Source organism: Bufo gargarizans, chromosome 5 (assembly GCF_014858855.1).
Source record: "Bufo gargarizans isolate SCDJY-AF-19 chromosome 5, ASM1485885v1, whole genome shotgun sequence".
NCBI classification, from domain to species: Eukaryota; Metazoa; Chordata; class Amphibia; order Anura; family Bufonidae; genus Bufo; species Bufo gargarizans.
In genome coordinates this window covers 293,788,323-293,802,245 of record NC_058084.1, presented here as the reverse complement: position 1 = coordinate 293,802,245, position 13,923 = coordinate 293,788,323, and positions in this window count along the sequence as shown.

Genomic DNA, 13,923 nt, shown 5'->3' with positions numbered 1-13,923 from the left:
AAATTCATAACAAAAACATTAGACCAACACAAAAAAGGACAAAGATAGGTTACTTCTGCAAACAGTAGCACATGTCTAACAGCAGCCATTTTTTACAACATGTTCCTCCTGACACAAACACTGCACATTACTGCTGAAACTTTAAATGTAAAATATTGCTTACCTCAACGTGACAATGAGCCTTTCCTCTGGAGAAATGCTGCGCCTCATATTGGTGTCCATGAAGGTAAGGACAGTACGTAAAGACGACAGCAAGCGATCAAAGGTACCCACTGACATCCGACAGAAGGCATAGAACTTCTCAGGATGCAGCCGCAGATCTTTGTAGAGGGTATGAAAGTGTCCTTTAACGTTGTGAAACAATCGGATGGACCCAAAATCGTCGCCTTCTACACGGTTCCTCATCCAACAAAGGAGTGCGCTGTCCCCAACGCCGAGAAACCAGCCAATGCAGTAAGACCTCTTCCTCAGAATCCGACATGGTGATACAGCAAAGAGAAGCAGCCAAAATAACCTCTGTACTCTGGAAAGACTACAGAAAATGGCCACAGCACCAAACTCAGGTGCCCTTGATTTATACCAGTATCCAGGGTGGAGTTAGTAAAATTTCAATTTTTTTCACCAGTCCTTGATTTCAGACGGTCCGCAAAAAAAACGGACACAGAGACACACGGAAGCACAAAGGAAGCAAAAACGGAAACGGATCACGGAACAACGGAAGCCCGTTTTGCGGTCCGTGAAAAAATACTGTCGTGTGCATGAGGCCTTAATGTAATGTTATCATACATGCTGTTCTAAGCTTCTGCTGCTTCATTTTATGCCTTATACTTATACAAGCCATTTGCATTATTGTAGTTTTACCAATTCACAATCCTGCTGACCAATAATCAAGTTAGACTACAGAAAACAGTCCTCTTATTTGGAAGACAGGAATGGTTTATACTGAATGTCAGACTGCACACTGTGTGAACGTGTATGAAGACAGAACATACCGAGTGAAGGTGGATGCTCCCCAGACAGGATCAGTTTTTTTGGGGTTATTGTTCTGACAGATCAGAGGAAGGGCAAAATAATCAGTGACTTCAACACAAACTTACTGCTGACACCCTCTCCACTGTGTTGGGGGGCTCTACTTGTATAAGCGTTTAATAGAACAGGTTCTGTAGACATCTATGTGGAATCAGCTGCCGACGGTGTAAAAGGATTGCGCTTCTTCTTGACGCTAACCTTATCCTGTAAGTCTGAGTTCACACAAGTTATTTGGTCAGTTTTGGCCCTGTAACTGCCCAAATAAGTGAAGTGTGCAGTGATTCTAAGAGCGACGCCTGTCATCTGCATGTCATACTGACAGTATTGTTTCACTACCACAGGAGACTCCCTCTATGTGTTACTGCAAGGCACACTGTTCTGCTCGCAACACCAGCTCTCACGCCACTCTCCTCATCACTACTTGCCTGCCTACCGTAGGAAGTGGTAGATCTCTCCTCCACATCTTGGCTGGCCAGTAGCTGCTGACTGTACTTTAGTAGCTCATCCTCACTGTATAGTGGAGCTGAGCCTACAGCATATAATACTTCTCTGGCTGAGGGAACAGAAAAGGACAGAGGCAGGTTAAGTACAAGTGAAGGCAAATCAACCATTTAGGAACTGCTGGGTTGCTGGTCAAGGCATGACCTTTAGATGACACCAGGAACTCCTGCTCCCCCCCCCCTTACTCTGCTGCGACCTGTGCCTGCTCCAGAAACATATAGGCCTCTGCCATTCCCCCGTGCAGGCCTGGCACTTCTCTGTCTGACATACTGCTAGATAAAAAAAAATAAAAAAAATAAAAAGGAAATTGAAACACCCCAAAAAGTCTGTAATTTTCTTACTTCACCACACAACGGCTAATAAGCCCTTTTTTTCACTAATACACGCCACAAAAGGCTTTAGAACATATAGCTGCACCGCTGAATGGCAAATATATATTTTTTGCACTAATGCACGCCAAAAAGGGCTTTAGAACATATAACTGCACCGCTGAACGGCAAATATATATATTTTTCCACTAGATTTTGACAGTGACTCCTTCACTTGAACTGATGTGGATAAAAAAAGTTTTTATTATAGCATAAATATACAATAACCAATAGATGAAATAAATAGATATAGTAACAACAAATAAAATGATTGCAGAGTTTAAATTAGATAAATGGTATATATCACAGTGTAGCCTAGCTTACCTATTTAGGTTTTAGGTTGGAATACATATATTTAGCCAATATCCTGTGCAAAAAGCTTGGTAAGCTTGGCTGAATATATGTATTCCAGCCTAAAACATATATTGGTAAGCTAGGCTATACTGTGATATATACCATTTATCTCATTTAAACTCTGCAATCATTTTATTTGTGGTTACTATATCTATTTATTTTATCTATCAGTTATTGTATGTTTATGCTATAATAAAAACTTTTTTATCCACATCAGTCCAAGTAAAGGAGTGCCTGTCAAAATCGAGTACAAATTCCTCTTTTTTGGACAGGGTGGGTCTATTTGTCTAGTGCACCCTATTCATTACGATCAATAGGTGAGCCGCCTTCTATACGATTATTCCATATATATTTTTGCGACTAATACACGCCAAAAAGGGCTTTAGAACATAACTGCACCACTAAACGGCAATTTTTTTGCCACTAATACACACCAAAAATGACTTCAGAATATATAAGTTCATTGCTGAACAGCAAATATATATTTTTTTGCCACTAATACACACCAAAAAGGGCTGCAATTTTCTCACTTCACAACACAATGGCAAATACTTTTTTGTGCCACTAATACACACAAAAATGTGCTTTAGAACATATAACTGCACCGCTGAACAGCAAATATATATTTTTTGCCACTAATACATGCCAAAAAGGGCTGTAATTTGCTCACTCACCACACAACTGCAAATACTATTTTTTGTGCCACTAATACACATCAAAAAGGGTTTTAGAACATAATTGCACCGCTGAACGGCAAATGAAATATATTTTTTGCCACTAATACATGCCAAAAAGGGCTTTAGAACATATAACTGCACCGCTAAAGGCAAATAATATATATTATTTGCCACTAATACACGCCAAAAAGGGCTTTAATTTTATCACCCCACAACAGCTAATAAGCCCTTTTTTTCCCACTAATACAAGCCCAAAAATGCTTTAGAACATATAACTGCACCTCACAAGGGCAAATAAGACATAAAAAATGTTCTTATAATAAACCCTGTTAATGGCCGTATCAAACAGCACTTGCTCCCCAATAACAAGAATGGCTTGCTGGAATTACAGAGCTGTATAATGGCAATTTGGATCCCTAGTCAGTGCAGCAAGGTCTAATAGTATTGTTCCTATTACCCAAGCTGTAAACTCCCCTACTGAACCCTGTTCTGCTTCAATACTGTGGAGTGATTCCTCCCTATCCTTTCCCTGAACTTCTATACAGCAAAATAAAAGTTGTAAAGTCTTTTCTACCACTGTCCCTAGCGCCTGCTATTGTCTCTCCCTGCACTAAGTACACTGGCAAATGGCTGAATCCATGATGGCTGAGGCTATTTATAGGGCTGTGACATCACAGGGCTGGCTGCTAATTGGCTGCATGCATGGCATTTTTTAAATTTATATATATATTTATTTTCATGTTCACATGGTATTATTTTCTCATTTAGTATATTTTTTATTTATTTATATATATTGTGCTCATCTTTGTTTATGTGTTTTTAGTTAACATTCTTTATTCTTTATATTCCTAGCTGACTCATTTCACCACATGTATGTGTCACTATTTCCACCTTTGATGACCCCTGGAGAAACTCAGGAAAAAACATATATTGAATGCCCACCGTCCTGGTCAATCTGAATTGCTGCTATCAAAGTGTATATACAGGTCCTTCTAAAAAAATTAGCATATTGTGATAAAGTTCATTATTTTCTGTAATGTACTGATAAACATTAGACTTTCATATATTTTAGATTCATTACACACCAACTGAAGTAGTTCAAGCCTTTTATTGTTGTAATATTGATGATTTTGGCATACAGCTCATGAAAACCCCAAATTCCTATCTAAAAAAATTAGCATATCATGAAAAGGTTCTCTAAACGAGCTATTAACCTAATCATCTGAATCAACTAATTAACTCTAAACACCTGCAAAAGATTCCTGAGGCTTTTAAAAACTCCCAGCCTGGTTCATTACTCAAAACCGCAATCATGGGTAAGACTGCCGACCTGACTGCTGTCCAGAAGGCCATCATTGACACCCTCAAGCAAGAGGGTAAGACACAGAAAGAAATTTCTGAATGAATAGGCTGTTCCCAGAGTGCTGTATCAAGGCACCTCAGTGGGAAGTCTGTGGGAAGGAAAAAGTGTGGCAGAAAACGCTGCACAACGAGAAGAGGTGACCGGACCCTGAGGAAGATTGTGGAGAAGTACCGATTCCAGACCTTGGGGGACCTGCGGAAGCAGTGGACTTAGTCTGGAGTAGAAACATCCAGAGCCACCGTGTACAGGCGTGTGCAGGAAATGGGCTACAGGTGCCACATTCCACTTTTGAACCAGAAACAGCGGCAGAAGCGCCTGACCTGGGCTACAGAGAAGCAGCACTGGACTGTTGCTCAGTGGTCCAAAGTACTTTTTTCGGATGAAAGCAAATTTCGCATGTCATTCGGAAATCAAGGTGCCAGAGTCTGGAGGAAGACTGGGGAGAGGGAAATGCCAAAATGCCTGAAGTCCAGTGTCAAGTACCCACAGTCAGTGATGGTCTGGGGTGCCATGTCAGCTGCTGGTGTGGGTCCACTGTGTTTTATCAAGGGCAGGGTCAATGCAGCTAGCTATCAGGAGATTTTGGAGCACTTCATGCTTCCATCTGCTGAAAAGCTTTATGGAGATGAAGATTTCATTTTTCAGCACGACCTGGCACCTGCTCACAGTGCCAAACCACTGGTAAATGGTTTACTGACCATGGTATTACCATGCTCAATTGGCCTGCCAACTCTCCTGACCTGAACCCCATAGAGAATCTGTGGGATATTGGGAAGAGAAAGTTGAGAGACGCAAGACCCAACACTCTGGATGAGCTTAAGGCCGCTATCGAAGCATCCTGGGCCTCCATAACACCTTAGCAGTGCCACAGGCTGATTTCCTCCATGCCACGCCGCATTGAAGCAGTCATTTCTGCAAAAGGATTCCCGACCAAGTATTGAGTGCATAACTGAACATAATTATTTGAAGGTTGACTTTTTTTGTATTAAAAACACTTTTCTTTTATTGGTCGGATGAAATATGCTAATTTTTTGAGATAGGAAATTTGGGTTTTCATGAGCTGCATGCCAAAATCATCAATATTAAAACAATAAAAGGCTTGAACTACTTCAGTTGTGTGTAATGAATCTTAAATATATGAAAGTCTAATGTTTATCAGTACATTACAGAAAATAATGAACTTTATCACAATATGCTAATTTTTTTTAGAAGGACCTGTATATATATATATGTGCCAATGAGTATGGATATCTAGTTGTCCATATGTATTTTATAGTATTATGAATTGTACCTCTTTTTTAGCACTTATTTATATTTACACATGAATTGGTTATATGTCTATTTATTTATTTATTCACTATGTAGATTTATCGCTATATGTTGGATATCTACATGTATGTATAGCGGTATTTGGTCTATACCCTTAAATGTATTACATCATTGCACCTTAATTCTCTTGACCGGCTATTTTCTACCTTATTTTTTTATCTTATTTTCTACCTTTTTCTTTCTCTCTCTTTAATATTTCCAATGGTGGGAGAGATTGTTGTACTATGGTTCGAGGACCTTCCTGATGCGGGCGAATTTTCTTGCATTATGGTTTGAGGACCTTTCTGGTGCTTGACGTGGGCGGTCGCGTGACTGGCCATCACATGACCACCGCGTCATGAGGTGGAATTACGTGTGCTGCTGACTGGCCATCAAGCGGCCGGGCACGTCCCACCTTTTCCCCAGTTATGTCAACTCTGGCAGACGTAGGAGTCTGCAAATTTATTCTAAATCATACACAGGTGAGCTAGGTGCTTTAAATATAGACACATGTGCAGGGTGAGCCACATCCCCCAGAAGAAGGCATTCCAGCAGAAACGCGCGTTGGGGTACGTGACTCTTCTGAGTTGGACAGTTTTTTACTTTATGGGTATGTGATCTCATAGCGTGGGGCTACCTTTTGTTTTATAAACCAATGTCTTTGTGATGTAATTTAGTTACTTTGTGTATGCCGCAGGGGTTGATCTCTGTGATCTCTGATTTCACTTGGTGGACGCAGTTATCTAGGTAATCAATTCCTGTATATTCTTGTATATGTATATGCCTCCATACATGGCTCTATTTCAGGACACTGGTAGTAACCTTATTTGCCTCTAAGGTGATATATACATATATGTTCACACATGTCTTTAGGACTTGGCTCTCTATTTGTATGATAGATGATACTATGCACATACGCACTTTTTTGCTGAGATTTAGACATCTGTCTTTATCACAAGTAGATGGGACCATTTGAGTGACCAGTTGCTATACACGTGTATATCTCCAGTTGGGATTTTGTCTTTGGTGCACTGGCAGCCTTTTATGTGGAGATATACTGTATGTGTATACCAGCACAATTTTAGACACTTGTGACATCTTTAACATATAAAACAGGTCTTGTCCTATATACGTGTATATGTATGTTTGGCGATATACACCTGCACTTTTTTCTGATCATCTGTGACATCCGTATATGTCAGTGTGTTTTTTGTGCGTCTTAGCCTTTTGGTAGCATCACTGCCCTCTTCCCTTAATTGTTATGTAACTACCTTTTTATCTGATGTAATACATCACATATAATATAATATGTATTGTTTAATAAAGTATATGTATATTTTGCTACTATACCCGTCTAGTCTTAGTTTATCTTTTGTTTGTGTTTGTTTAGGAGGTGACCTGCATCTTCCCTAAGTTACCCAGTTACTGTTCTCCTTCCATCCTGTGTTTAGTGTGGAGTTTTTCCCACACACAGATCGTGACAATTCCACTTTGTCAACTTTGATTCTCTCATCTCTAGTGAATACCATAGAAACCAAACTCAAAAAAAGAAAATGGCAGAAATGTTTTTTTTTTTCAATACAAGGTATAGTGAATTAAATGGTGGCAGTAAAAATATACAGTTTGTCCCACAGAAAAAAAATAAGCCTTAATATGGCTGTGTGAATGGACATTTTTTTAAAACTAGGGGTTTTGGAAGGTAGGGAGAAAAAAACAACAACTAGATATTACTACCTTTAAGTACATGCTATATGCATATGTGCAAATAGACTTATGTTAGGGAGCCCCCTATAGTAACCACTGCTAAGGACTGACTTTTGTTATGGTGTACTAGATTACATAATGGATACTGAGTAGTGCTGCATTTCTGATTTAAATAAAATGTGATTTACAGATACTTATCTTATAAAATAAGCCATAAAAATGTGCCGTATCAAATCAGCCATAAAAAGTGAGGTTTATTATTATTTTTATAATTCAAAAGTAATTAACGTGATATATGTAGCGGACATAAGAAAACATGTATTTTTCATCCTCTTGATAGCATAATAATTTTTTTTTTTTGGTATGCACCATCAATATTCTGGAAATTATGTCTGTTATATTTTTATTTAATTATGAACCCTTGCCACTGAAGAAAAGTACAACTCATTAACTATACTTTAACAACAGTGTTGTGCATTACATTGTGTACAGAATTTGTCCAGATGCTGGAAACATGCTTCGTTTCAGGTAAATTACCTAAACATAATTCTCTCCAGCATTTATTGCTACTAAAACCAGCCTCTCCTATTTCAAAAAAAAATGAGTGAGCCATTAGTGCTGCTCAGGTAACCTGCCATATGCCTCTTTGGTGTAAGCAGACATTTTAAAATGACTAAATCAAAGATCTTATCTCCAGGTGCAGTTTCTCGTCAACCTTGTCACAAGTATATGTTAATTATTATTTGATGAGTTCTCTTTCAATTTGTCATTGTTTGCAAAAATCAACAACTTCCAGGTGGTCCTAACCCTTTGATTCACTGATAAATCCTGTGAAATGAGTCAGACAGGTGTCACGCATGGAATCTGCTTGCAAAGACATGATATAGTCCAATTATGATATTCAGATACACTATTTATATTACTCTTCACGCTGGTGTATTCTTATTGAAATATATGTAACACTTATATTTATAAAATATTAATCATGTTAAAAGAAATTATGAAAAAATTATAAATAATAGGATTTAGGATGGGGCTACACGGCGATCATGGGCTCTGTAAGAGTTGCAAGACCAAAGATGGCAGTGTTGCAGGGCTGCCACAGAAATGAATGGGCTTACAGCATGATTCGCATGATTTGCACGGTCATTTGACGTGACTGTGACCCCAGAATCACAAAAAATCCAACCCTGTCAAATTTTTTGTAATTCTGGGATGGTGACAAACATGCAAGTCACACAATGACGCCATTCATTTCTCTGGTGTCCTTGATACACTGTCATTCTTGGTCACATGACAAATGTTGTGCCCTTGATCGTTGTGTAGACCTACCCTTAAATGACAATTTGGCATCATGCCCTACAAAACATTCAGAATTTTATTTATTTGCTATTGCATCTGTCATCAGTATTAGGTGTCATGTATTATGTGCCTTGACTTTTCTTAAAGTATTTTCTTTTAATCTTTTATTTATTTTTTGTCTCACCACCTTTCAAAAGCCATAACTTAATACAACCATTTAATATTTCATAAGTTGTATTTGGAAGCTGGAAGAAAAACTACCGGTAATATAGTGAAATTGGGGGAAAAATAACGCTATTGCTCTTTTGTTTTATGGATTTTGTTTTTATGATGTTCATTGTGTGGTAAAAATGATGTTATAATATGTTTATTCTGTGGGTCAGTATGATTACAGTGATACCAAATGTAATGCCAAATGAATTTGCAGCACCATATTTTGATACCATAATCTTTTTACAGTTACATCTATAAGTGGCTTTTTTGGGTAAGTTGTAGTTTTGGTGTAAGCTGTAATTTTTATTGCCATAATTTTGGAGTATGTACTTCTTATTCACTTATTAATTTTTGGGAGGAAAAGCAGCAAAAAAAGTAGGATTTGTGCTTTTCAATTCTTTTTTTCAGTAATGACGTTGACTATATGCAATAGATATTTTTAACATTTTATTAATTTGGGCTTTTTGACATAGCAATACCAATGAATGGGAAAAGGGGATGGTCAGAATTCTTAATTCGTTTTTTTTTATATTTTTTAAAGTGCCAATAAGCAAAATAAGCTTTTTTGCATTGTTGCACTTGTCTTGGAAAGCTACTCCAGTTTTCCTAATCCTACTGGAGGGAAATTGCGACTCTTTTTGCCACTTTTAAAAAAAGTCTCAATAATAAATTTGGAGTGATACTCATGTACATAGCTAACCACACCCACATTTCAAAACTGGAGTAAGTTATTTAAACCTGCAAAAAAAAATGTTTGCAAGTGGACCCTGAACAGAAATGTGTCTCCATCTTGTCTTCTCTATATATGTAAAGAATTGTTATAACATCTCACCCACGCACTGTTTCACCTTCCCCCACTGTGAGTTTAGTTTTGATTATCTGTCCCAGGACAGATTCTGGGAATATTCTAGAACAAACATTCTTCTCTTATTCAGGGTCATTCGGCACAACTGCGTACATTCTTATATGTGAGTGACTAAAAACTATTCTTTTTACTTACTGCAAGTCCACATACCATAAACGGATGTTCTGGTAGTATTTGTATGAGCACCAATGTTTATCTTTATGATTGGTTTAACGCTGTTGTTATGCAAACTTTTCTACTGCCTATATAAGGCCAAGCGATAGCATAATAAAGGTAGAGTGTTTCTCAGCGATACATGTGTGTGTCTGTTATTGCCAACTGAGAAACATCTCTCCTGGCGTCAGTGTCTCAAACCAAGGTTGTCGTAGAGGTCCAGAAAGGTCCAAATCCTTTCAGACCCCAAAAGTTGCAAAAGCCTACACAATATAGCCAAAGGGTTCAAAGTATCACATAATAATTGAAAAACAAATGCATGCACATCAAGAGCACCGTCACTATTAGTGCTGAGCAATCTAAATAAGTTAGCCTATGGAATGTACAAACCACAGATTGGCGTGGTATTAAAAAGCAGTGGTGCAGCTATACCGGTGGGGGGGGGGGGGGGGGGCAGATCCTGCACATGTAGTCCACTACTAATGGCAATCCCCAGCAAAAATGAATACAATGGAGGATGCCCGCAGCAGACCACAAGTACCACAATGGACAGCCTACACAAGATAGCAAATGTGTGGATGTGATAAACAGTAAAAATAATATAACAATAACAAAGACAGGTTAACTCTGCTGTCTTACTAACCCTCATACTGGTGTAAAATTGAGAGATTAGCCAACATATCCTACTGTGGAGGACATGTCTGAGCCCGAGCACCGTGCCAAGGTTTCTCAAGTAGCTTGGGATCTAACGCTAAACCCACCTGGGCCGTATGAGAAATACTAGGATCCAGTGGGTGAATTACAGGAGCGCAAGGTCTGGATCACAGCAATCTCCCAGTCACCTCCAGCATGTGACCATGCATACAATGGGAGGAGGGAGAGAGCTTTGAGCCCCACCCAAGACTAGCTGATATAGCCCAGGCCTCACATGTGCACCAGAATGCTGCCTGTAGATGGAAAAAAAATTCAGACTATGATTTTTTACACCTCCAAAGAATTATATACAAACTACAGATTGGCATGGTATTAAAAAGCAGGAAGTGCTCAACCCCATATGCAGTGGTGCATCTATACCGGTGTGTGGGGGGGGGGGATCCTGCACTTGTAGTCCGCTGCTAATGGTAAAAATCTCTCAATTTTACACCAGTATGAGGGTTAGTAAGACCACAGAGTACACCTGTCTTTGTTATTGTTATATTATTTTTACCCTGTGGAATGGATTACTTTACATGGGTCAGAGGTTGACTCTCATATCTTAGCAGCAAATTGGTGCCAGTGAGCTTCTTTGTTTTTACTCTATATTATTTGCTGAGCGCTTAAAGGGTTTTTGTCACCAGAAAAATGGTTATTAACCTGGCTGACATTAGTGATGTACTAATGTTAGTTGAACATAACTATATTAGTGCCATCTCACTGCGTGCCACCGTTAATGAGAAAACATTACTTTTATAATATGCAAATGAGCCCCTAGGAGCATTGCTTCTGCTCCTAGAGGTTCTGTTCTCCCACCTCTGGTCAAGCCCTGCTACACTTGATTGACAGGGCCAGACAGTGTTGGTCTCCTCCTGCCGGCCCTGCCTGCCATGGAAATCTCGCAGCTGTGCCGCCCCGTTCAGTATTTGGCGCAGGTGCAGTGTGTGAAGGACACTCGCTGCATGCCTGCTTCACTCACTGCACCTGCACCGAATACTGAACCGGGCGGTGCCGGCGCAAGATTTTAATGGCAGACAGGAGCGGCAGCAGGAGAACAACACTGCCTGATCCTGTCAATCAAGTGTAGCAGGGTGTGGCCAGAGGTGGGAGAACGGGGCCTCTAGGAGCATGAGCAATGCCCCCCGGCTCCTAGAGGCTCATTTGTATTATAAAAGGCATTTTTTTTCTCAATAACGGCAGCACACCGTGAGATGGCACTAATATAGTGATGTTCAGCTGACATTAGTACATCACTAATGTCTGACAGGTTAATAACTATTTTCCTGCTGACGGAAACCCTTCAAGCATGCCAGGATCTAATTCACACAATGGAGGAAACCCCAGGAAACCAAATAACCATGGAAAGTATAGAAGACAAAAATGCATTTACTGCAGGCTGTATATGAATACATTTTTTATTTTTTTATTTGCTCAATTAAATCTTAAAGATGTTACAAGTGATAGGGTGCAAAACATTTTAAAACTGTATCAGGTCAATAGCTGAATCTAAATATAAAGAATTGCATACTTTCAAGACAATCCAGAATTCTCCCTGACATGGAAATGTAAAAGGTGGTAGTAGTCACTTGATGAAGAGCATTGGGAAGATGATGTCCTGTATATGGAAGTCCAAAATCTGGGAAAGGGCATCAGACAGTTCAAGTGTTTTTTTTTTGGTTTGTAAAAATAGCAATATGTGTACAATGTGCATTTTACAATCCATAGGATATTGTTTTAACTCTCAGTGAAAACACATGAAAACAGTAGTCCGTAATCTGGGACAGAGTATCTCCATACAGTTCAAGGGTTTTTTGTTTAGGGAAAATAGTAATATACCTGTGCAATGCATGTTTTATAGTACAGATGGGAGAGTTTTAACTCTCATTAAAAAAATAAACAGTAGGTCAAAAATCTTTACAGGGCATCTTCACACAGTTAAAGTTTTTTTGTTAGTTTTTTTTTTGCAAAAATAGCAATATAAGTGTATAATGCATGTTTTACAATACAGAGGGTAGTAGAAATAGTAGTCCGAAATCTGTGAGAGGACATCTCCAGATAGTTAAAGTGTTGGCAGTGGGGCGAGTGATGGGCTTGCGGGTTGTGTGGGGAGAATAATCTCATAGTAGTTTGACAACTTGTATTTTACACTAGAAAGGTTTTTTCAGAATCTGCATATGTGAACTCATAAACTAAATTTTCAGTAGCAGTGTCTTCAGTGTGTTTGTAGAAAGGGGGGGGACATTTTATTGTGCCTCTCTGAATTTAAATTCCAGAAAAAGCACTTGAAAACCATTCAATACTTTATGTGACTGTGTACATTAGACTGCCAAATGTTATGAGTAAGGAAGGGTTGCAAATAAAAGACTCCAGGCCAAGCTTTGTCCTTCCAGAGTCAAAATGTGGGTAGTAGCTTTCCAGCCAGAAGTAGCAGAAATAAACATAACAGTAAAAGTAAAAGTAGTAGAAGTATAAGTAGATCGTAGTTCTCCCTGGCATCCAAAAGGTGCAACATTATCATTGAGGAGAAATAGGATGATATTGTTGCTAATTTCTCCTCTCAGTTACAGCAGGACAACATAGAGGTGACTTCTGAGTCTGACACCATTTCTTGGAGACATGGGTCACAGCATTCCTCCTACTCCTCCTCCTTGAAGCTCCAGAGAAGCCTTTTAGTGCTGTCCTCTCTGTCTTTACTGCCCCTTCCTGGTGGCACCCCTTCCCCTTTACTAAGAAGTATCAACAAATCCCCACCATAACCTACAGCAGATAGTCAAGAGATTCTCCATGTCGACAACTTGTGTGAGGGTAGTCAGCATTTGGAAAACCCTGAGGATGAGGCTCAGGAGGAGGCATGGCACCCCATGCATAGCTGTGTGGGTGGTGCTAATAGTGTCACCCATAGCCACAGTATTTGTGGTGGGGACAGAGACAGTGGCCATCTTGGAAAATTCAGATCAGGGAATAGACAGGGAGACCAAGGAGCCCACCATGATATATCATATTTTTTATAAAATTGGCAGGGAAGGTGAGAACTCATCATCAGAGGAGGGTTGTGGCTATGGCAGCAAAAAAAAAGAGCAGAGGTGACATATAGCCAGAACCTCCAAAAGATCTTGCCAGGGCCTTATCTGCTTAAGGAACTGGCGATGTAGAAGAAACTAATAAACTACTACACAATCTGCGTATATTTAATCCAGTCTTTTAGGTGTAATCATGTTTTCTGTCTGTTCACATTATACATATAGGTGAAATTCTGTTATCAATAGTAGGTGGCCTTTTGCCACAAAAGTTACACCTGTTTTTAAGATACCATGCAATTGTTCATGTTCATACAGTACTAGTAAATATTTCCTAATAAAGATAACTAGAGATGAGCAAATCAAAGCTGACCAA